Source organism: Taudactylus pleione, unplaced genomic scaffold, assembly GCF_031769625.1.
Source record: "Taudactylus pleione unplaced genomic scaffold, aTauple2 ptg000142l, whole genome shotgun sequence".
Lineage (NCBI taxonomy): Eukaryota > Metazoa > Chordata > Amphibia > Anura > Myobatrachidae > Taudactylus > Taudactylus pleione.
In genome coordinates, this window is record NW_028284544.1 from 4610412 (window position 1) to 4634305 (window position 23894).

The window sequence follows — 23894 nt, forward strand, 5'->3', positions numbered from 1 at the left end:
CCCGCGAGACTCGGAAGGCGGGATGATGACGTTTTGCCTCGATTTCAGATCCGAGTCAGGCGGGAAAAGTCGAGCCTGATTCGCATCGGACTCGGATCGGGGGGGCTCGGGGGGGTTCGGATTTCAGAAATCCGAACCCGCTCACCCCTAATATATATGCACACATGTAAATGTAAATATATCTCCATAATGACAGTACCCCACACTCCACCAGTCACTGGGAGGCTTGGTTGCTTAGGCTACCTATCTCAGCCCCTCCTGCCACACATGCCCCAGCAACTTACTGTACTCATTCCTGATACAAGAAGGGGGCGTGGCCTAATCGTGGGGATGTTTTTTCTTTAAAAACCCTTTTCGGCATGTCCCCAGGCTCCTCCGATCTGTGTACACTGCATTAGGTAAGGGAACCTGTCCTGACTCAGATCACTGAATCCATAACTGAAGGAGACTGCCATTACTGTGAACACAGAGGCTGTGTGTTGCCGGGGGTGATCGCCCTGATCACCCCCTCCGGATCCGCCACTGAATCCAGGGGTGTGCTGTGCTGTCCATCAAGGGGTGTGCTGTCCAGGGTTGTGCTGTCCATCCAGTGTGCTATCAGTCAATGGGCTGTAAAAAAAAAAAGTAACTAAACGTTTAGAAAAATACTAAGTCAAAAAAAGTAAACATTTTTTTTTCTGTATCCCACACTGTGACGCTCTATGCCGTACCCCCCCCCCCAGTGTTTCCAAAACACTATGATGCTGCTGGCCGTATTGTGAGCAACGCTGTAGGTTTATCATACTGTAGTGTATAATTCATACATTTATTCATAAAAAATATTCTGACACTGTAAGGTAAGCGCAGTGTATTCAGAAAAAGTATTGTGACACTGTAAGGGATAGCGCAGTGTATTAATAAAAAATGTTCTGACACTGTAAGGGATAGCGCAGAGTATTCATATAAACTATTGTGGCACTGTAAGTTGTAGTGCAGTGTATTATTCATAAAAAAATATTGTGACACTGTAGGTGGAAATGCAGTGTAATAATAAACACGTATTGTGACACTGTAAGTGGTTGCACAGTGTACTCATAAAAAATATTGTGACACTGTAAGTGGCAGCACAGTGTTATATTCATAAAACATATATTGTGACACTATAGGTCATTGATACTGCAGTGTAATATTTAATATTGGTACAAATTAACGTGTGTGCTGTACCCCAATTTGTTCGTGTTTGCTGATATGGAGAACGATCAGTTGAGAGGAGAGAAGGAACCACATACTTGTGTTGGAGCTGCTGCCAGTGCCACCAGTCCTTATGATACTAGTCCGTCTACGTTATCTACTGAAGCCGATGCCCAGTGGCATACAGGGGTTTAGTCAGGGCATCTAAAATCAAAAGAAGCAATCTTTTACATTGGTATGGAAAAAAACATCAAAGGGAAAGTTAGCTGCAGAAAGACATAAAATTGGCAATATGCCTTTCACCACACGAAGTGGCATGGAAAGGCTAAGACCTTGGCCTTTGTTTATGACTGGTCGTTCTGCCTCTTATGATGATGTAAGCACAGGTGAACATGCTGACACAGAAATCGAGGATGTTTCTATGGAAGTGCACCAGGATGAGGAGGATATTTGTGTAGCTGACACTAATAAGGATGTTGATGATGTTGTTGTTGATGAGGATGTTCTTTGTGTAAATCAGGCACCAGTGGAAGAAACAGTTGTTGCCCATGATAAGAAAAAGCCAATTGTCATGTCTGGGCATAAGACAAAAAAATCCACTTCTTCTTATGTGTGGAATTATTTCTATCCAAATTCAGACAATAATTGTCAAGCCATCTGTACCCTTTGTAAAGCCAGAGTAAGTAGAGGTAGGGGCCTTAAACATCTAGGAACCTCCTCCCTGTTTCATTACCTGCAGCGCATCCATAAAAAATGTTTTTGTAAAATTCAGAAACTTTGGCTAAAAAAGTAACAACAAGCAGTCCAGCGTCAGCTAGTTCCCTTCTCTTTGCTAGATCCAAGCACATGCCATCTTCACCACCAACACCGTCATCAACAGTATCCTCAAACATGAAGCGATTGGTTTGTTTGGGCCACCAGAATACAAGCTACCAATAGGCAGCAGACATTGCTGGCAATGATCTCTATGTGCACAAACTGGCTTTACAGAGACAAGATGTTGTCAACATCATCATCCGATCCCTCCCCTTAACAGTGTCTACATAATCTTTCTTCACACAATATTCAGTTGTCCCCACTGGAATCCACCATTACAATTTTTGGACATAATTGGCAGTAAAGGTTTTCCTCGTGGAATTTCTAGTTTATTTTGATGAACATCATCTTTTCCACATTTTGAGGTAGTACCCTCCTATGCTGATCGCTGACAAGGTTCCCGGTTGTGCTGAAAACTCTTTTGGAGTACACATTGGAGGGTGAGCAGCTCAAGCAAAACAAAGCCAGTTTGTGCAAGGTCCTCCAAATTGCCTTTGTTTTCCTGCCAGTAGTCAAACGGACCGTATCAGATGGAGTCAAGGTAGAGGTCTCATTAATTTAATTGTAGGTAATTCTTTTAGACCTGACCAGATGTCAAAACTTAGTTGTGTTGACTCATCTGCATCACCAGTGGGTCTTTTTGGAAAGTTTAGATTTTCCTTGGCAGCCGCACTTGCTGGAGAAACTGAAGGATGAGCCATCACTGCATCACGTGCCACTTGAGCTGACACTTTGCTTACCAACAGGTCTTTGCATCTCTGCAGATCTGTATCCGTTGGGAAGAAAGTCACAATGTATGACTTAAACCTACTGTAGGATCGAGCAAGGTTGCTAAAATGTATTGATCCGATTGGAAGTCCAGACAACCTTTGGTTCCTGGTGAAGTGAATAAAGGACTTGATCTACAAGTGCAATGTACTTTGCAGAATTGCTTCTTTTCAGCTCTTCCTTCAGTTTCTTAAGTTGCTTTTCCAACAGTCTAATTAGGGGAATTACCTGACTCAAGCTGGCAGTATCTGAACTAACGTCACAGATGACAACTTTGATGGGTTTCAGGCTATCAGCACTTTGCACAACATGGCAAGTATTTTCCACTGAGCTTGAGTAAGGTGCATTCCCCCTCCTCTTCCTATTTCATAGTTCGCTGTGTAGCTTTAAATGGCTTTTTGCTGTTCCTCCATCCGCTGAAGCATATAAAGGGTGGAGTTCCACCTTGTAACTACCTCTTGCTTCAGCTGGTGGCAGGGCAAATTCAAAATTTCTTGTAGGTGCTGCAATCATCTACATGCTCCTGCTGAATGGCGAAAATGTCCAGAAATTTTTCAGGCCACAGAGAGCATCTCCTGCATGGCCATGTCATTTTAAAAAAAATGGCACCACCAAGTTGATTGCGTGAGAAAAAAATAGGATGTGTTGGAATTCACCCAGCTGTAATGCTCTCACAATATTGGTGGCTTTGTCAGTAATCACAAATCCTGAGGAGAGTCCAAGTGGGGTAAACCATTTTGCAATGACTTCCCTGAGTTTTTCTAAAAGGTTGTTAACGGTATGCCTATTAGTGAAACTGGTAATACACAGAGTAGCCTACCTCTGAATGAGCTTCTTATATGCTGCTGCTGTTGGTGCTGCTGAAGGCAAAACACCCACCCAGTGGGCTGTTACAGTCATGTAATCTTGTGTTTGCTCTGTTTCGCTTGTTCACTTATCTGTGGTTAAGTGGACAATAGGTACAATGGCATTTTGGAGGACACTAATTACATTTTATAATGTCCCTGTACAGGCTCGGAATTGATTTTGTAGTGAAGTGGAATCTAGATGGGATTTGGTAGCGGGGACACAGGACTTTAATTAACTGTCTAAAACCCACTACATATTGGTGGATATTGGACGCACATCTAATACCAGCATAGATGTTATGGCGTCAGTGATCCGCTGTGCAACTGGGAGACTGCTGTCATACTTGCTCCCCGTTGCAAAGGATTGTTTAACAGTCATTTGTTTTTTTAAACTACTACTAGTAGTCTTCCTGGTCCCCTTCTGTGATAAAGATCCACTCCCAGCAGCAGCAGCAGGCATAGTGCTCAAGGATTCTTCTGTGGCAAGCACTGATGTTAATGATTAAATATTTTTTGTAAATGCCTCCCCTGCTCCCCTCCCCTGCTAAATCATAAATTTGCTTTGGAATCAAAAAATGTAATTACATTTACTACTAATCAAACCTTTCTTTCCCTGCCTGATGTGCCAAGTTGGAAGTTGAACTGCCACAGCTGCTGCAATCTTTGACATGCGGTTGCTGAATGTCGAAAATGTCCAGAATGTTTATGGCCACAGAGAGCATCTCCTGCATGCCCCTTTAATTTAAAAAAATATTATAAGCCACCAAGTTGATTTTGTGGGCAAAACAAGGGACATATTGTTCACCCATGCTCTCTTCTCCTCCCTCATAAATTTGCTTTGAATAAAAAAATTAAATTACATTTATTATGAATCAACCCTTCCTTGCCTTCAACTACATAGATACTCCATCTCCCTCAGGCCTCTTGATTAATGAAAATACAGTATATGTTTCCTTATGTGTCATGTTGGGCGTTGAACTACCATGTTTTAGTCCCACTCACTGCTGCCGCTTAGCTTAGTCAGCCAGCTAGCTTGGTGCAACTTTTTGGCCTAAACTGGATGAAAACTGTGAGGTGGTCAAAATTGACTGGAAATTAATGTTATTGATGTTAATTATACTGTAGGAACAAAAAAGCCCAAATGATACGTTTTTAGCAGTTTTTATACATTTTTTAAAGAAAATACAGATCCAAAATTAAAACCAAAACATGCAAGGGTGGTTTTGGCAAAACCAAATCCAGATCCAAAATACGAAGGAGATACAGATCCAAAACCAAAACACGGGGGTCGGCGCACATCCCTAGTTATTACTAGAGATGTGCACTGACCCCCATGTTTTTGTTTTGGATCTGTATTCATCTTCATGTTTTGGTTTTGTCAAAACCACCCTCAAGTGTTTTGGTTTGGATTCGGTTTTGGTTCAGTTTTAGATTCCTTAAATATCAATAAAAATGTATAAAAAAAAATCGATAAAACAGCTAAAATCATGTAATTGGACCTGTTTACATGCAATCCAAAACCCAAGTTCGGTTTTAAATACGAGTTCCGAAGTGGCTGCAGAACCGAACTGGGACTCGTTTCGACTCGGGAACCACAAAGTCAATCAGAACTAGGACTCAATTCGACTTGGAACTCCTAAGTTTGGGTGTGTTCATATTCCAGGAAAGCCAAACCGTACATCTGTACTTGTAATTATGTATATTTGTTATTCTGTTACTTTTTTTACCCTACTTTTGTATCTTTGCTCTGTACGACGCTGCAGAAATTTGTGGCTCCTTATAAATAGGGATGTGTGCCGACCCCCCGTGGTTTAGTTTTGAATCTTTATTTCCTTCGTGTTTTGGATCTGGATTTGGATTTGTCAAAATCATCCTTGCGTGTTTTGGTTTTAGATCAGTATTTTTTTTTTAATTGATAAAAACTGCTAAAATCACATAATTTGGGCTTTTTATTGCTTCTACAGTGTTATTAACCTCAATAACATTAATTTCTACTCATTTCCAGTAAATTTTGACCGCCTCACACAATATTGTTCACCAACATAGGCCAAACCAACTCACAAGTATGTTCAATAGAAAACAATACAACACAGAAATTTACTAGTAATAGTACTAATTGTACGTGGAATATCCTTGCTCAAAACAATTAGTCGTAATTAACAAGCAGCTAACAAAAAACCCTAAAGCATGTGTAAATAGCAATAGCAGACATGAATGCCCCCTACACAAGTGCACCTGCCTATTCTCAGTGCCCAATCTATATTTTCCTCCTGGGGGCACTGGGCCACTGATGACTGGCCATGTAATGACCCGATCAATCAGTCTTTTTGTTGAGCAGTTCCCCAATATCTACCCAACCCCCCAAACAGTGCTCCGTACATTTGAGTCAGAAACAGTGCAGGTCAATACAGTGCAGGTCAGATACAGTGCAGGGTACAGTGCAGGTCGGATACAATGCAGGTCAGATACAGTGCGGGGCAGGTACAGTGCAAACCGGATACAGTGCAAACCGGATACATAGTGGGTTGGATGCAGTGCAGGTCTTATATAGTGTTGGATACAGTGTGGGTTGGATACAGTGTGAGTCGGTTACAGTGCGGCTTCGGATACAGTGCAGTTAATAGTGCAGGTCGGATACAGGGCCTGTTTCAGCAGTGCACTGCTGATTGCAGATTCCCAATGTTCGGGAATCTGCGCAGACTCCAGACACGTTGTGCGCATGTGCAGAGGCTGCACGCAAACTGGCAGCAGACTGTCAGTGATTGACAGTGTGCTGCCGTTTGTGGGGGGGAGGGGGCGGTGATGCCCTCCATTTCCCGAAATGGAGGCTTGATGTCGCCGTTGCAGGGAGGGAAGAAGCCAGGATCTCTGTTGGGTGACAGAGATTTCCTGGCCTCTTCCTGTAAACTGCGGCCCCATGGGTCATTGCAGCCGGCCGATGGTATGCAGATTAACCGATGCTGCGTTGGACGATGTTGGCAAAGCGGGGGTGCCGATTGTGTCCTCAGTGCAGGGGTGCTGACAATATTGGAAGTGTGGGTGCCGTTGGTGCCCTCAGTGTGGGAGTGCTGGCAGTGTCGGCAGTGTAGGGTTGCTGACGGTGTCCTCAGTACGTGGGGAGTGCGGGGGTGCTGGCATTGTCCTCAGTGCAGGGTGCCGGTGTTGTCGGCAGAGCGGGGGTGCCAGTGGTGTTCTCAGTGTGGGGATCCTGGTGGTGCCAGCACTGCATGGGTGCCGTTAGTGTCCTCAATGCAGGGTGCCAGCAGTGTTGGCAGTGGGGGTGTCGGCAACGTGGGGGTGCCGGTGGTGTCCTCAGTGTGGGAGTAGCAGCGGGGTTGATGATGGCATCTGCAGTACATGGGGCAGCAGTGCAGTGCGGGGGTGCTCGCAGTGTCCTCAGTGCAGGGTGCCGGCGATGTCGGCAAAGCGGGGGTGCCAGCTGTGTCCTCAGTGCAGGGGTGCTGACAGTGGCCCTGATTCAGAGCCGGACGCTCTGACAAAGTGCTCGCTCTGAATCAGGGCCGTCCCTGCTCCTTTTTGGAGCAGCCTCCTGGCCGCCCGCATAGCTGTGGGTCACCCACAGCTATAGCGAGTGGCCAAAATGATGGTCGCAATGGTCAAGACCCTGCGGTAGGGTCTCGCTGCCGCAAGCCCTGGAGTGCTTTTGGCTCTATCAGAGCGGGTCTGAATCAGGCCCAGTGTCGGCAATGCGGGGGTGCCATTGATGTCCTCAGTGTGGGAGTGCTGGCAGTGTCGGCAGTGTGGGGTTGCTAATGGTGTCTTCAGTATGTGAGGAGTGCGGGGGTGCTGGCAGTGTCCTCAGTTCAGGGTGCCGGCATTGTCAATACAGCAGGGGTGCCAGTGGTGTTCTCAGTGTGGGGGTCCTGGCGGTGTCGGCAGCATGTGGGTAGCGGTGGTGTCTTCAGTGTGGGAGTGGGGGTGGGAGTTGCTGATGGCATCCGCAGTACATGGGGCAGCAGTTCCAGGGGTGCTGGCAGTGTCGGCAGAGCGGTGGAGCCAGAGGTGTCCTCAGTGCAGGGGTGCTGACAGTGTCAGCAGTGCAGGGGTGTTGCTGGTGTCCTCAGTGTGCGATTGTCAGCAGTGTGGGGTTGCTGACGGTGTCCTCAGTACGTGGGACAGCAGTGCAGAGGTGCTGGCAGTGTCCTCAGTGCAGGGTGCTGGCAGTGTCGGCAGAGCAGGGGTGCCAGCGGTGTCCTCAGTCTGGGGGTCCAGGCTGTGTTGGCACTGCATGGGTGCCGGTGGTATCCTCAATGCAGGGTGCCAGCAGTGTTGGCAGAAAGGGTGTCAGCAGCGTGGGGTGCAGCCAGTGGGGGTGCCGGCAGCAGGGGTGCCGGCGATGTTGGCAGCAGGAAGAGCAGCATTGTCAGGCAAGGGGGATGGCCGCATCCTACCTTCCTGTGCCCATTGAATTCAATGGGCTTAACGCTGATTGGCTAAGAGCCATGACAGATCGCTCTCTCGTTAAGCCCATTGAATTTAATGGGACTTTGTAAAAGGGCCGCTCTCAACAAAACCTTGAGATCCGACAGTGGGATCGTGATTAGGGAGTTGTGTCTCAGATCCCCCCGGATCCCCGAAATTCGGGTGGGTATGGTTCCCGGAGAACCGGACCCGCTCATCTCGAGTAATAAAGTATACCACTTGCTTGAGATACTGGACCAAAGAGAAGTGATGAAACATTAAGAGCGAGGGTCCTGCTGGTAAGAGCTTACATTCTAAAATGGAAAGAGTTAAGGATGCGGGAGCTAAAATCACGCACACACACTATTTTTTTTACAAGATTCGAGAAAGGGGATGAATATACAATGGAGTGTTTGCATTAGAGATCCAGTACCTGTACACTAAAGCAAACATTAAGATATAAAAGTGAGGATCATTTACTCACAGTTCAGTTGGACATTCCTGCTAAATTAGGTCGTGGAGCTTAAGTGACATCCAAGGTGTCTAAATCTTATCACAGGTTTCCCTGGTATCTGTTACGACTGCTATCATCCATTTGTTGTGCATTATGTAGGTCACATTGTCCTTGACAGCTGCGATTGACAGCAAAAGTTTCTTCCTTATAGCTGCATTGTGTTACCATGCAAACATGAAAAATAAACCTTTTATTAGTCGTTCCCTGGGATCTGGTCCCCAAGAGCATCACTGAAGCCTATTTACTAGGGTAGAAACCCAACGCAATTGGGCGAAGTTTCGCAAGTGTAGTAACAAGCCAGATTGGGGGGGGGGTGACAGGGCGCACCAAGGCCCCCACACACAGAGGGGGGCCCCACACACAGGGTCGGTGTGACCCTGCAATTGTCGAGAACAGGTGCCCAGTGGGGAATGGGATTGAAATGCCAGCTGCCTGACAGGATCAAGATCCCGACAGAGGCAGGTAAGTATTATAACCTTCCCTGCCCCCCCCTAACCTACCCCCGAGGGTTCCTAATCCTAACCCCTCCCTTACCGCTCCCTACATCTAGCACTCACGGGGGGTGCCTAACCCTAACCTCTCCCTGGGTTGCCTAACCCTAACTGTGGAGCAGCCCTTTGGGAATCGTCGGAAAGGTAAGTGTGATTACCTATGGGTGCAGGGTGTGCGGTGCAGGCCCCCATGGACCCGGGGGCCCATGTGCCCCGCAATCCCTGAACCCATTATAGATACGCCCCTGCTCCTGCCCCCTCGACTAACGCTAAGGGCACCCCGCTCTTACCTTCGTTCGGAATCACTACATCCCCCCAGTGGCATCTGATCCCGGACGAGTGCTGTGGCTCTGTGTTCTGCATACAACACAGAGCAGCCTCCGGGGTCCCTCATCAGCATGATGTAACATATTAAATCCGTGATGCTGATGATGGAACTCGGAAGCCGCTCTGCGTTCTATGCACTGTGCATGCAGAACACAGAGCTGGAAGATTCAACAGGAGCCGACCACGGGAGGTGAGTATTCAGGGGCACTTGGGGGCATATTAGAGTGAGCATGATGTAGTATATAGGGGGGTGGCACTGTGTGGCAGGGTGTACATTTTATTGGAGGGGGCACCCACAACTTAGTTGCCCCGGGGCACCCAGAAGCCTTAATCCAATCCTGTTAAAAAGTCAGACTTTCCGGGGGAAGTCCATCATGTGTGCCATATAGACCAATACTGGGCAGCCCCTGAATGGAGAGCTGGGGATTACTGCAGTCTCTTGCGGATGTAGGTAAGAGCTTTAACAATGACTTCATAATCCCAAGCTTTGCTTACATTTCCACCCTGAACCCATGACACTTTTTCATTCACCTTATACAGGGTAATTTGTTATCATCAAGGGCTGGTTATCTCCAGAGTAAACAGCAGAGATAATACCTTGTCTGGTGGGAGAGGAGTTACAAATCAATTTGAAGGATGTCTCAGTAATGGTGGGCTGGTCTTGGCATGATTTGAAAAAATACAGCAATGAGTCATTTCTAAGTGACAAATAGTCAGCAGTGAACTGCTTACTGCTCATCGAGGTATTTAAATGTACATCCAAAAAGAAGTCAACCGGGTTAAACCTATTCAATTTGGGGGGGGGGGGGCAGGCCATAGGGGAACCTAAGATTGTCTGCAAAAGAGTGTAGTGGGGATGCATTGGACATGAAGGATGTTCTACAGCACCAGACAGAGACCTGAGATCAGTCCATATAAAATAATGCCAGGAGAAGGGATTTATTCCACATCCAGGTTCAAACAAATTGTATAATTGCAATTTTGTGGTTCCTACATATCAGGTTATTCAGACACCCATGCAAAGGATATAATGGTCCTTTTGAATAAATCCAAAATATAGGTCTATCAGCTTGCAAAATAGGGAGAATACATTACAACAGTATTGCAGACTTCTCAGTTGTGACCCAAAGCACATAAAGGTAGGGTTCTAATGTTAGGGGTATAGTGACAGTTTGCAGAAGGGCATTATGGAACAGGCTGATCGTCTCCTTCTCTGTCAACCTGGGTTCAACATTTTTGCTGCCATTGACTCAATGACCACGGCGAAAAGTACCATGGACCATGGACATTATTGCCTTGTGTGGTGTTTTATGTGGCTATAAGTTTACCCTGAGATAGAATGGCTATTAGAGAAATATTAAACATACATAATGGATGTTATTGGTATCAGTACAGTCCAGTGGTGCTGTGCTGCTGTATCAGTCTGGGGGTGACCTGCTCTGCTGTATCAGTCCAGTCCAGTCCAGTGGTGCTGTCCTGTGCTGTATATTCAGTCCAAATAATTTTTACAGGGGCTGCCCTGTGTGGTGTAGGGCTATGGTGCTCTGTGCTGTGTATTCACTTCAGTCTCCAAATATAAAGGGGTTATTTAATTAATCCAAATAATTTTTACAGGGGTTATATAATGAATCCAAAAATATACAGGGCCTTCCCGTGTGTATTGTAGGGCTACGGTGGCGGTGCCCTGTGCTGTGTATTCACTCCAGTCTTCAAATAAAAAGAGGTGATTTAATTCATCCAAATCATTTTTACAGGGCCTTCCCGTGTGTATTGTAGGGATATGCTGACCTGTGCCCTGTGTATATTCACTCCAAATAAAAAGGGGTGATTTAATTCATCCAAATAATTTTTACAGGGGTTATTCACTCCATAAAAATAATGCAATGCATAAAAATAATGGAGACGGGAAGAGGTAACTCCTTCCACCATTTGCATACCCTCTACAAGTTGAAGATGTCACTGTTGAAGTTCAACAGAATGAAGATATTGGTGTAGCTGGGGAGACAGTTGTTGTCCATGAGATGAAAAAGCCCATCGTCATGCCTGGGCAGTAGACCAAGACTAAATCCGGACAGCAACTGTCTTGCTATATGTAGCTTATGAAAAGGTGTAATAAGTAGGGGTAAGGACGTTACCCAGGATTCGAGGGTGGTCAATCTGTTGAAATCAGACCACTACATTTTGGCCACCGTTCTCAATCCTAGGTTAAAAGCCTACGTGGTGTCTCTCTTTCCGGCGGACACAAGCCTGCAGAGGTGCAAAGACCTGCTGGTGAAAACACTGTCAGCTGAAGTGGAACGTGACACAGCAACAGCTCCTTCTTCATTTCTCACGCAACTGGGGCTGCTAGGAAATACTTACATATCCTAACCAACCCGCTGGCGGTGATGCAGGGCAGGCAGGACCAAGTTTGGACATCTAGTCTGGACTGAAGGACCTGCCAAAATTTTCTGACATGTCTACTGTCACTGCATATGATGCTGTCACCATTGAAATAATAGTGGAGGATTACATCGGTGACAGCATCCAAGTAGGCATGTCAGACAGTCCATACCTGTACTGGCAGGAAAAAGAGGCAATTTGGAGGCCCCTGTACAAACTGGCTCTATTTTAATATTTTAAGTTGCCCCCCCTACAGTGTGTACTCTGAAAGAGTTTTTAGTGCAGCCGGGAACCTTGTCAGCGAAAGACAAAATGTGGAGAAGATGATGATCATCAAAATGAATTATCAATTCATCCAGGAAGATCAGTCTCCAGAACGTACAGAGGGACCTGTGGTGGTGGATTCCAGCAGAGACGAATTAATACTCTGTGAGGATGAGGATATGCACAACACTGAAGAGGGAGAGGAATCGGTGGATGAGGATAAGGGCGACATCTTGCCTCTGTAGAGCCAGTTTGTGCAGGGACAGATTAATTGCCAGCTTGTTTTGTCGGGGCCCAAACGAACCAATCATTTCAGCCACAGTCGTGTGGCAGACTCTGGTGCTGAAATGATTGGTTTGTTAAAGTGTGCATGTCCTGTTTATACAACATAAGGGTGGGAGGGAGGGCCCAAGGACAATTCCATCTTGCACCATCTTTCTTTGCATTATGTACTGTTTGAGGCCTAGTTTTTCAAACTGCCATCCTGTCTGCCACTGCAGTGCCACTCCCAAAGCAAGAGGGTCCCCAAGCTAGAACCTGAGGAGTTGTCCAATTAAAAAGCAAATTATGCTTCCATAGCCAGGAGAATTCGAGGATAAGTTGGTTGGAGGCCTTTGGTATGACAAGGAAATAGATGGACTCAGAGTCTAACATGCCCACAGTGAGATTCATTTTAAGAGTCTGCTGAGTGATGATACTGCCAGGAATGTGACTACCATCTACCGCAGTGAGGGATGGCTAACTTTTTTGTCAAAGCTGCTGTCATGAAATTCCTAGCTGCTCCAGAGTCGATTAGGACAGGTAAATATTCAGACCCCAGAGAGTGTTTGAGAGTTGTATGAATAACACATTCTTATTTACATGGAGAGTGTGCAGAAATTCCTACACTGACCGCTGCACCATCAGCTAGGAGCAGGCATTTACTGACCATTTGGGTAATGACCCAAGCTATGGCCGGGACCTGCACAAAAGAGACACAGGTTATCTTGGAAACATTTTTTTGCGTTCTTCTGGGGTGAGAGATGAGAACAGCTTACTTGCATGGGTTACCCTGGATTGGGAGATGGAGGCTGAAAGCATGGAGTAGGACCGACCTTGGGATGCTCCACCATACACCTTTATTTGGGTCTCTCATGAAAGCAGAGATCCACCCTGTTGCAATGGAATATCAGGTCATCTAGACTGGTGGGTAATTCTTGAGCAGCCAGTTCATCTGGCATGTCAAAAGGCAGCGACATTATTCCACCAAAGTTCTGATGAAAGAATCCGGATCATATTGTCCCACAGTATGTGAACCTTGATGAAGTTGCAATATGTCAGATGCTGAGGATGTAGTTCTTCTTGGTTCATCAAAGATCTTATGAAATGTAGCTAAGAAGCTTTCATATATAGTCTAATAGAATAGGGTCAAATCTCTCTCACAATGCAGATGACCATGCCAGGACTTAGGACCTCATTCAGAGTCGGTCATTGCGGCTGCACGGTCGTAAGGGAAAAGGGTCCGGATATGCAAATGATGCACTCGCAAGTTGCGTCCTTAAGATCGGATCGTTAGCTGGCCGACCAAGGGGGGGATGCGGTCGTAAGACAAAAAATACGCCCCCTTCTCGTACACATTACACGTCATCTCCGGCCATATAAGGATTAATCGAGACCATCGGGAACCATCGGAACTGGTCGTAGAGCTTAAGGTTGACCATACCCTCTCTTAAGCACTACGATCAGGTCAGTGTACAAACCACCCATGTCACGTGTGCCATGACACTACTTTGTTAATTATGCACTCCCATAAAACGCCGTTGGCATAATTAGGCACGCCTGCGTTCGGATCTCCACTCCCCCGTTTTCAAGCACCTTCCCCTGTTACCACCCACAAATGCCTCATTCTGTCACTCAAACTACCGACCTGGCTGTGTTCAAGGAGAGAGAAATAGCTGATCGTAGCAGCTATGTTTATATCATGTGATCAGAGTGTCTGAAACCAACGTAGGTCTGTTTAATTAGTTTATTCTATTTATCCTTACATCATATAATGTATATTTAGTTATTATTGATATGCATTTAATATACATATACTATGTGCCATATAGACCTACCTACATATAAAAAGATATTAATATCATTATGTGATTTCTATAGACTGTTTTCTATTATTGCTCCTGGTTACCAGGGTCCAGCACAGATCACATGATGTTTTTAACATCATGTGATCGGAGTGTATATTACGAATGCAGGTTTGTTCATTACGCGCTGAGAACACCTGCTGTTTGTTCGCAACATGTGACCGCAATGCTTGCTAAATACGTGGGTCCGGACCACGTGACACAGGAGAGTGTCACGTGGTTGAGATCGGACCTATCCGAACAGATGGTTACTATGCCAACGATCCTCCGCACTCCACGAACGTTCTGTTTACATCACATGGACGCATAGGATCGCAGATGACTAGCGGCAGGGTTTATAAATGATCATGTCTCATTATTTGATATATATATATAAACTATTTCCATCTTGGGTAAGTCTGTCTCCTTTTATCAGAATACTTTTTATGATTGTTATATTATATGTTAAGTGGTAACAGCTGCAAATCAGCAGCCATCTTGGACTTTATACTATAAAAAGGCTCCTTTACAACCATACCATCACCTTTGATAAAGCTGTGGGTTTGCCACAGCGAAACGCGTCAGCGAGTGGTTGTGCCAGTCTCCACCACCTATTTTAACCAAAGAGTGCCAGATGGAGGATCCCAGAAACGTGCTGCATCAGCTGTACCAGATCATCGCCATACCTTTGACCAGGGGACCAGATATATGCGGAAGTTTGTCAACACTGCTAATTAGGACCCCTCAATCACAAATGGACATTAGACTTGGTAATTATCTGGCTTGGAAAACACAGCATTTGAGCACCAATTTATGGGCCTTTTTTTGTCCAGAGCACTCATGGATTAGAGATTCATGGTGGATTGGATGACAGTTTTATTGATTGAATTATTTATTGATTGAATTCAATGTCTATGTTTTTTAATGATTAAATACTAAGGTATTACATCTATTTACAGCGCTGTATTCTTGTTTTTATATGTCTTGGTTGTTTGCAGGTCTCAGGGATACCACAGGCAGCTAGAAGGTGGCACCACCAGACCCAGTAATGGGGACCTGTACCCCGATGTGTGACCGGTATCATCTACAACTATTTTATCTGTGCACACACTTACACACATTTGTGGTACCACATTGGAATTTTAGCTGTCATCACAAACAGGATAGCTAGATACCTCTACTACACAAACAAGATGACATGGCACATAATGCGAATGTCAGTCTGGTTCCTGTCCAGACACCCACAATAGCATTCACCAAAAGTAGAGGAGTTTAAGCACCTACAGTTGCAGAAGTCACTGCAACAATGCCAGTTACCATGCCATATTACTTCAGAGCACCTTGGAGCCCCTGCTACTCTGGAGATGGCTGTAATGCAGATTCCTGCAGTTTGTCTCAAATCAAGGTCAAGTTATGGTCCATGTTCATTTTATACTCCCTCCCTCTTACCTATCAGCAGCCCAGTACGCTGCTGTTTGCTGGGCTGTAGTGGAAGATTGCTCACTGCTGTTGAGCAGCAGTAATGGCAGTCTCCTCTGATGTGGGGAGGAGCGATCACACTGATTGCGCCCCCCAGTGGCATCACAAGGGGGTGCGGGCCGCACCCAGGTCTCACCCGCCCAGGGCCGGCCTGAGTCCAATTTGTTTGGTAAGCGAATATTTTTTTGGGTGCCCCTAGGGGTCCTGTTGTGCACGCAAAACAAAAAAGATTAAGGGGGGCGTGGTCTAGTGTGAAAAGCCATACACATACCTAAACCATGTTCACATATATACAGAATATAACTGCAATTTCATATTTACACAAATGTATAAATAATTACTCTGTCTAATATGTATATACACACACAGGTTTCTTATGGGAACGAGGGGGACAAGTATAGATTACAAGAGCCCAGGAGTGCAGTGAAGGCAGTAGGGACAAGGTTCACATGGAACCACATTCAATTGGGACAGAGTACTCCAGTTTGACAGCACAACTCGGCTTTTCATATGAACTGTCAGCCTGCACTCTACTGCTGTGCCAGCTTCCTGTATATCTTACAGCTCTCCAGGCTGGTAGAAGCTAGCATGGGTGTCAGTATACCCTGCCGAAAATTCACTCTCCCACAAGGCACTATGGCCCTCATTCAGAGCCGTACGCTCTGAATGAGGGCCGGGCTCCATGAAAATGGAGCGTCCTCCTGGACGCTCGTATAGCTGTGGGTCACCACCCACAGGCTATACGAGCGTGCATTTTGATGGCCGCGATGGTCGTGACCATCGCGACCATCGAAATTGCGAGCCGGAGCCTGCGGTTGAGGTTTTCAACCGCAAGCTCCGGAGTGATTTTGGCTCTATCAGAGCCAAAATCACTCCCACTGACATCACTAGTGATGTCAGTGGGCCGGCTTTTGACGGGAGGCGTTCCCGTGGGAACGCCCCCGTCAGGGAGGCACGCCCCCGGCACGCCTACCAAAGGGGGCGTGCTGTCAATCAACATTGACAGCACGCCCCCTTTGATCGGACACAACGAGCGAAGGACTTTCCATCGCTCGTCGCATCTGGCGCATGCGCACGACGGAGCAGACTAAAGAAGCCTCTGATCGCTTCAGAGGCCAGCATACCCAGTGATGTAGTTTGCGGGTGAGGTTATGATGTCACCCGCATCTCCCGCAATGAGGGGAGCCTGCATCTGCCGCTCTGGATCTAATTAGATCTAGTCAGCGGCAGCGTCTACACAGGACGGTGGGAGTGATAACAGTGTGGACTGGAGCGGTGCTCAGCGGCCATCGTGAAGAAAGGTAAGTACTGCACAGGTGAAAGGGGCCTGTTCTATACGGGCAGGGGGCACAGCAAAGGGACACCCGCAATGAGAGGAACCTGCGCCTTCTGGATCTAGTTAGTGTTGGTGCCCAGCGGCCAGCATGAAGAGAGGTAATTAAGAGAGAGGTAAGTACTGCAGTGGGGCCTGTTCTACACTGGGGTGAGGCACAGCATAAGGGGCACTACTAGGGGCATTACCGGGGGCACAACATAAGGGGCACTACTGGGGGCACTGCATAATGGGCACTGCATAAAGGGCACTACTGGGGACACCACATAAGGGGCACTGCATAATGGGCGCTTCATAAGGGGCACTACTAGGGGCGTTGGGGGACACACTGCATAATGGGCAATACTGGGGGCACTGCATAATGGGCACTACTGGAGGCACTGCATAATGGGCACTACTGGGAGCACTGCATAATGGGAAATACTGGGCGCACTTATACAGGCGGCATTGCATAATGGGCACAACTACAGTGTCATTGCATACGGGGCTCTAAGACAGGGGGTATTGCATAATGGGCACAACTACAGTGGTATTTGCATAGGGGGCTCTAATACAGGGGGCATTGCATAATGGGCACAACTACAGTGGCATTGCATGAGGAGCTCTTATACAGGGGGTATTGCATAATGGGCACAACTACAGTGGCATTGCATACGGGGCTCTAAGACAGGGGGTATTGCATAATGGGCACAACTACAGTGGTGTTTACATAAGGGGCTCTAATACAGGGGGTATTGCATAATGGGCACAACTACAGTGTCATTGCATACGGGGCTCTTATACAGGGGCATTGCATAATGGGCACAACAATAGTGGCGTTTGCATAGGGGGCTCTAATACAGGGGGCATTGCATAATGGGCACAACTACAGTAGCATTGCATGAGGAGCTCTTATGCAGGGGGTATTGCATAATGAGCACAACTACAGTGGCATTGCATACGGGGCTCTAAGACAGGGGGTATTGCAATAGTTGTGCTCATTATGCAATACCTCCTGTATAAGAGCTCCTCATGCAATGCTACTGTAGTTGTGCCCATTATGCAATGCCCCTGTATAAGAGCCCCGTATGCAATGACACTGTAGTTGTGCCCATTATGCAATACCCCCTGTATAAGAGCTCCTTATGAAATGCCACTGTAGTTGTGCCCATTATGCAATGCCCCCTGTATTAGAGCCCCTTATGCAATGTCACTATAGTTGTGCCCATTATGCAATGCATAATGGGCACAACTACAGTGTCATTGCATACGGGGCTCTAAGACAGGGGGTATTGCATAATGGGCACAACTACAGTGGCGTTTGCATAGGGGGCTCTAATACAGGGGGCATTGCATAATGGGCACAACTACAGTGGTGTTTGCATAAGGGGCGCTTATACAGGGGCATTGCATAATGGGCACAACTATAGTGACATTGCATAAGGGGCTCTAATACAGGGGCATTGCATAATGGGCACAACTACAGTGGCATTGCATAAGGGGCTCTAATACAGGGGGCATTGCATAATGGGCACAACTACAGTGGCATTGCATAAGGAGCTCTAATATAGGGGTCATTGCATAATGGGCTCTAATACAGGGGTCATTGCATAATGGGCACAACTTCAGGGGGCATTGCATAAGGGGCTCTAATACAGGGGGCATTGCATAATGGGCACAACTACAGTGGCATTGCATAAGGAGCTTTTATATGGGGGCGTTGCATAATGGGCACAACTACAGTGACATTGCATAAGGGGCTCTAATACAGGGGGCATTGCATAATGGGCACAACTACAGTGGCATTGCATAAGGAGCTCTTTTACAGGGGCATTGCATAATGGGCACAACTACAGTGGGATTGCATAAGGAGCTCTAATATAGGGGTCATTGTATAATGGGCTCTATTACAGGGGGCATTGCATAAGGGGCTCTAATACAGGGGGCATTGCATAATGGGCACAACTACAGTGGCATTGCATAAGGAGCTTTTATATGGGGGCATTGCATAATGGGCACAACTACAGTGACATTGCATAAGGGGCTCTAATACAGGGGGCATTGCATAATGGGCACAACTACAGTGGCATTGCATAAGGAGCTTTTATACGGGGGCATTGCATAATTGGAACAACTACAGTGGGATTGCATAAGGGGCTCTAATACAGGGGTCATTGCATAATGGGCTCCAATACAGAGGGTATTGCATAATGGGCACAACTACAGTGGTGTTTGCATAAGGGGCGCTTATACAGGGGCATTGCATAATGGGCACAACTATAGTGACATTGCATAAGGGGCTCTAATACAGGGGCATTGCATAATGGGCACAACTACAGTGGCATTGCATAAGGGGCTCTAATACAGGGGGCATTGCATAATGGGCACAACTACAGTGGCATTGCATAAGGAGCTCTTTTACAGGGGCATTGCATAATGGGAACAACTACAGTGGGATTGCATAAGGAGCTCTAATATAGGGGTCATTGCATAATGGGCTCTAATACAGGGGTCATTGCATAATGGGCACAACTTCAGGGGGCATTGCATAAGGGGCTCTAATACAGGGGGCATTGCATAATGGGCTCTAATACAGGGGTCATTGCATAATGGGCACAACTTCAGGGGGCATTGCATAAGGGGCTCTAATACAGGGGGCATTGCATAATGGGCAAAACTACAGTGGCATTGCATAAGGAGCTTTTATATGGGGCATTGCATAATGGGCACAACTACAGTGGTATTGCATAAGGGGCTCTAATACAGGGGGCATTGCATAATGGGCACAACTACAGTGGCTTTGCATAAGGAGCTCTTTTACTGGGGCATTGCAGAATGGGAACAACTACAGTGGCATTGCATACGGGGCTCTAAGACAGGGGGTATTGCAATAGTTGTGCTCATTATGCAATACCCCCTGTATAAGAGCTCCTCATGCAATGCTACTGTAGTTGTGCCCATTATGCAATGCCCCCTGTATTAGAGCCCCCTATGCAAACGCCACTATAGTTGTGCCCATTATGCAATGCCCCTGTATAAGAGCCCCGTATGCAATGACACTGTAGTTGTGCCCATTATGCAATACCCCCTGTATAAGAGCTCCTTATGAAATGCCACTGTAGTTGTGCCCATTATGCAATGCCCCCTGTATTAGAGCCCCTTATGCAATGTCACTATAGTTGTGCCCATTATGCAATGCATAATGGGCACAACTACAGTGTCATCGCATACGGGGCTCTAAGACAGGGGGTATTGCATAATGGGCACAACTACAGTGGCATTTGCATAGGGGGCTCTAATACAGGGGGCATTGCATAATGGGCACAACTACAGTGGTGTTTGCATAAGGGGCGCTTATACAGGGGCATTGCATAATGGGCACAACTACAGTGGTATTGCATAAGGGGCTCTAATACAGGGGGCATTGCATAATGGGCACAACTACAGTGGCATTGCATAAGGAGCTCTTTTACAGGGGCATTGCATAATGGGAACAACTACAGTGGGATTGCATAAGGAGCTCTAATATAGGGGTCATTGCATAATGGGCTCTAATACAGGGGTCATTGCATAATGGGCACAACTTCAGGGGGCATTGCATAAGGGGCTCTAATACAGGGGGCATTGCATAATGGGCACAACTACAGTGGCATTGCATAAGGAGCTTTTATATGGGGGCATTGCATAATGGGCACAACTACAGTGACATTACATAAGGGGCTCTAATACAGGGGGCATTGCATAATGGGCACAACTACAGTGGCATTGCATAAGCAGCTCTTTTACAGGGGCATTGCATAATGGGCACAACTACAGTGGGATTGCATAAGGAGCTCTAATATAGGGGTCATTGTATAATGGGCTCTATTACAGGGGGCATTGCATAAGGGGCTCTAATACAGGGGGCATTGCATAATGGGCACAACTACAGTGGCATTGCATAAGGAGCTTTTATACGGGGGCATTGCATAATTGGAACAACTACAGTGGGATTGCATAAGGGGCTCTAATACAGGGGTCATTGCATAATGGGCTCCAATACAGAGGGTATTGCATAATGGGCACAACTACAGTGGTGTTTGCATATGGGGCGCTTATACAGGGGCATTGCATAATGGGCACAACTATAGTGACATTGCATAAGGGGCTCTAATACAGGGGCATTGCATAATGGGCACAACTACAGTGGCATTGCATAAGGGGCTCTAATACAGGGGGCATTGCATAATGGGCACAACTACAGTGGCATTGCATAAGGAGCTCTTTTACAGGGGCATTGCATAATGGGAACAACTACAGTGGGATTGCATAAGGAGCTGTAATATAGGGGTCATTGCATAATGGGCTCTAATACAGGGGTCATTGCATAATGGGCACAACTTCAGGGGGCATTGCATAAGGGGCTCTAATACAGGGGGCATTGCATAATGGGCACAACTACAGTGGCATTGCATAAGGAGCTTTTATATGGGGGCATTGCATAATGGGCACAACTACAGTGGCATTGCATAAGGGGCTCTAATACAGGGGGCATTGCATAATGGGCACAACTACAGTGGCTTTGCATAAGGAGCTCTTTTACAGGGGCATTGCATAATGGGAACAACTACAGTGGGATTGCATAAGGAGCTCTAATATAGGGGTCATTGCATAATGGGCTCTAATACAGGGGGCATTGCATAAGGGGCTCTAATACAGGGGGCATTGCATAATGGACACAACTACAGTGGCATTGCATAAGGAGCTTTTATACGGGGGCATTGCATAATTGGAACAACTACAGTGGGATTGCATAAGGAGCTCTAATACAGGGGTCATTGCATAATGGGCTCCAATACAGAGGGCATTGCATAATGGGCACAACTTCAGGGGGCATTGCATAAGGGGCTCTAATACAGGGGTCATTGCATAATGGGCTCCAATACAGAGGGCATTGCATAATGGGCACAACTTCAGGGGGCATTGCATAAGGGGCTCTAATACAGGGGGCATTGCATAATGGGCACAACTACAGTGGCATTGCATAAGGGGCTCTAATACAGGGGGGCATTGCATAAGGGGCACTGCCATGGTTTTTATTAATAATCCTTTCAAAATTGCATATAATAGTTTTTTTTTTTCTTGCGGCCCACACACTCTTAGACCTTGAATATTCGGCCCGGTTGGTATTTTGAGTTTGACATGCCTGCTCTACACTGAAGGAGAAATCCATACAGGCACAGGCCACAGTATTCCAGCATCCCAATACAGAGAAAGTATTGGAGAGAACAGTGGGCCTGATTCAGAGCTGAACGCTCTGACCAGAGCGCTCGCTCTGAATCAGGGCCCTCCTAACTTTTTTGGAGCGTCCTCATGGACGCTCGCATAGCTGTGGGTGACCACCCACAACATATGCGAGCGTCCATGATGATTGTCGCGATGGTCTTGACCATCGCGACCATCGGGCTTGCGACGGAGACCCTGCGGTAGGGTCTCGCTGCCGCAAGCCTTGGAGTGATTTGGGCTCTATCAGAGCCCAAATCACTCCCACTGACATCACTAGTGATGTCAGTGGGGCCGGCTTGAGACAGTAGGCGTTCCCATGGGAACGCCTCCGTCTGGCAGGCACGCCCCCGGCACACCCACCAAAGGGGGCGTGCTGTCAATCAACATCGACGGCACGCCCCCTTTGGTGCGAGACCCGGAGCGATGGAGAGCCCTTCGCTCGCCGGGTCTCGCGCATGCGCACGATGGAGCGCCCTCCATCGTGCGCATGCACAGTGGGGGAACATCGACCCGCTTGCGAGCGTACTGCCGCTCACGAGCGGGTCTGAATGACCCCCACTGCACCAGAACCTGCAAAGTTTAGTCCGACCTCAATAACCTCAAGAACAGCCACGTCAATGTCAGACCAGAATAGAGATAGTTAATCAGAGGCAAGACGAGAACTACAATGCACAGTAAATGCTCTAGCTGAACCTTTTCAAATTGGATCCCAAGTGTGGGTGTAGAAGAATCACCATTCAAGCAAGTTGAATGTTAAATGAGAAGCTATGCCTTATGTACTGTAGTTACAAAGACTCCAAGGCCCTGAGTAGCCGACTACCAGATTGAACGTGAAAGTGGTGGAGGATCTAAGTTAGTACATCACGATCTGCCAAGTGGAAAACATCTCTATGACAGTAGCAAAAAGGCCCACCACAGAGAGGTTTAGCACCCCTGATCTTGATCCAATGTCCTTATTCTGGCCACAATCCCCCATGTGCTTAAGTCCTAAAAGACAACCTGCACCAGTTTCCCTGTGTGATGAACCTGTACCAGTTGAAAATATATTGATCAGGAGAGAGAGTGTAGCAGTCCCTAATTGTTTTGAGATTATCTGCAAGAACGACTAAAGATACCTATCCAATAGAAGACATGAAAACGACTGCACGATTACGACATTGTAATCGTGCAGTCATTTGTCAGTCTGTGATTTGCCTACACTGAACGAGCAGTCGTTCAGTGTAGGTGCATCAATCAGCTCTCTCTGGTACATGTCTCTGGTGCCTTGGTTGACATATTACGCAAAGGGATTGCCTCAGGATATCGAATAGCATAATCCACTATTACTAGAATATACTGATGTCCTCGAGTAGACTTTAACAAGGACCCAACAAGATCCATAACTATTCGGTCAAAGGGGACCTCTATAACAGGCATGGACACTTGAAATGGGGTCTGGGAGTATGATATTGGCACTCAGGACAGGAAGAACAAAATTCAGACGCTTCTTTGTATACCTCGGGCCAAAAAAATGCTTCAAAACCCTCTCTGTTTTTTTTCACTAGGTGTCCTGCAGTGATGTGGCTATGAGCTAGGTCCAACATAGTTCTCCTATATGTCTGGGGAACCATGAGCTGTTCTACCACTTCCTCACCCCTTTTTGTCACTTGATACAAGAGCTCAATGTTAAGGGCCATGTGTTATCCGGGTCTAACGGTTTACCATCAATAACTTTCACATTTTCTCTGGCTCTTA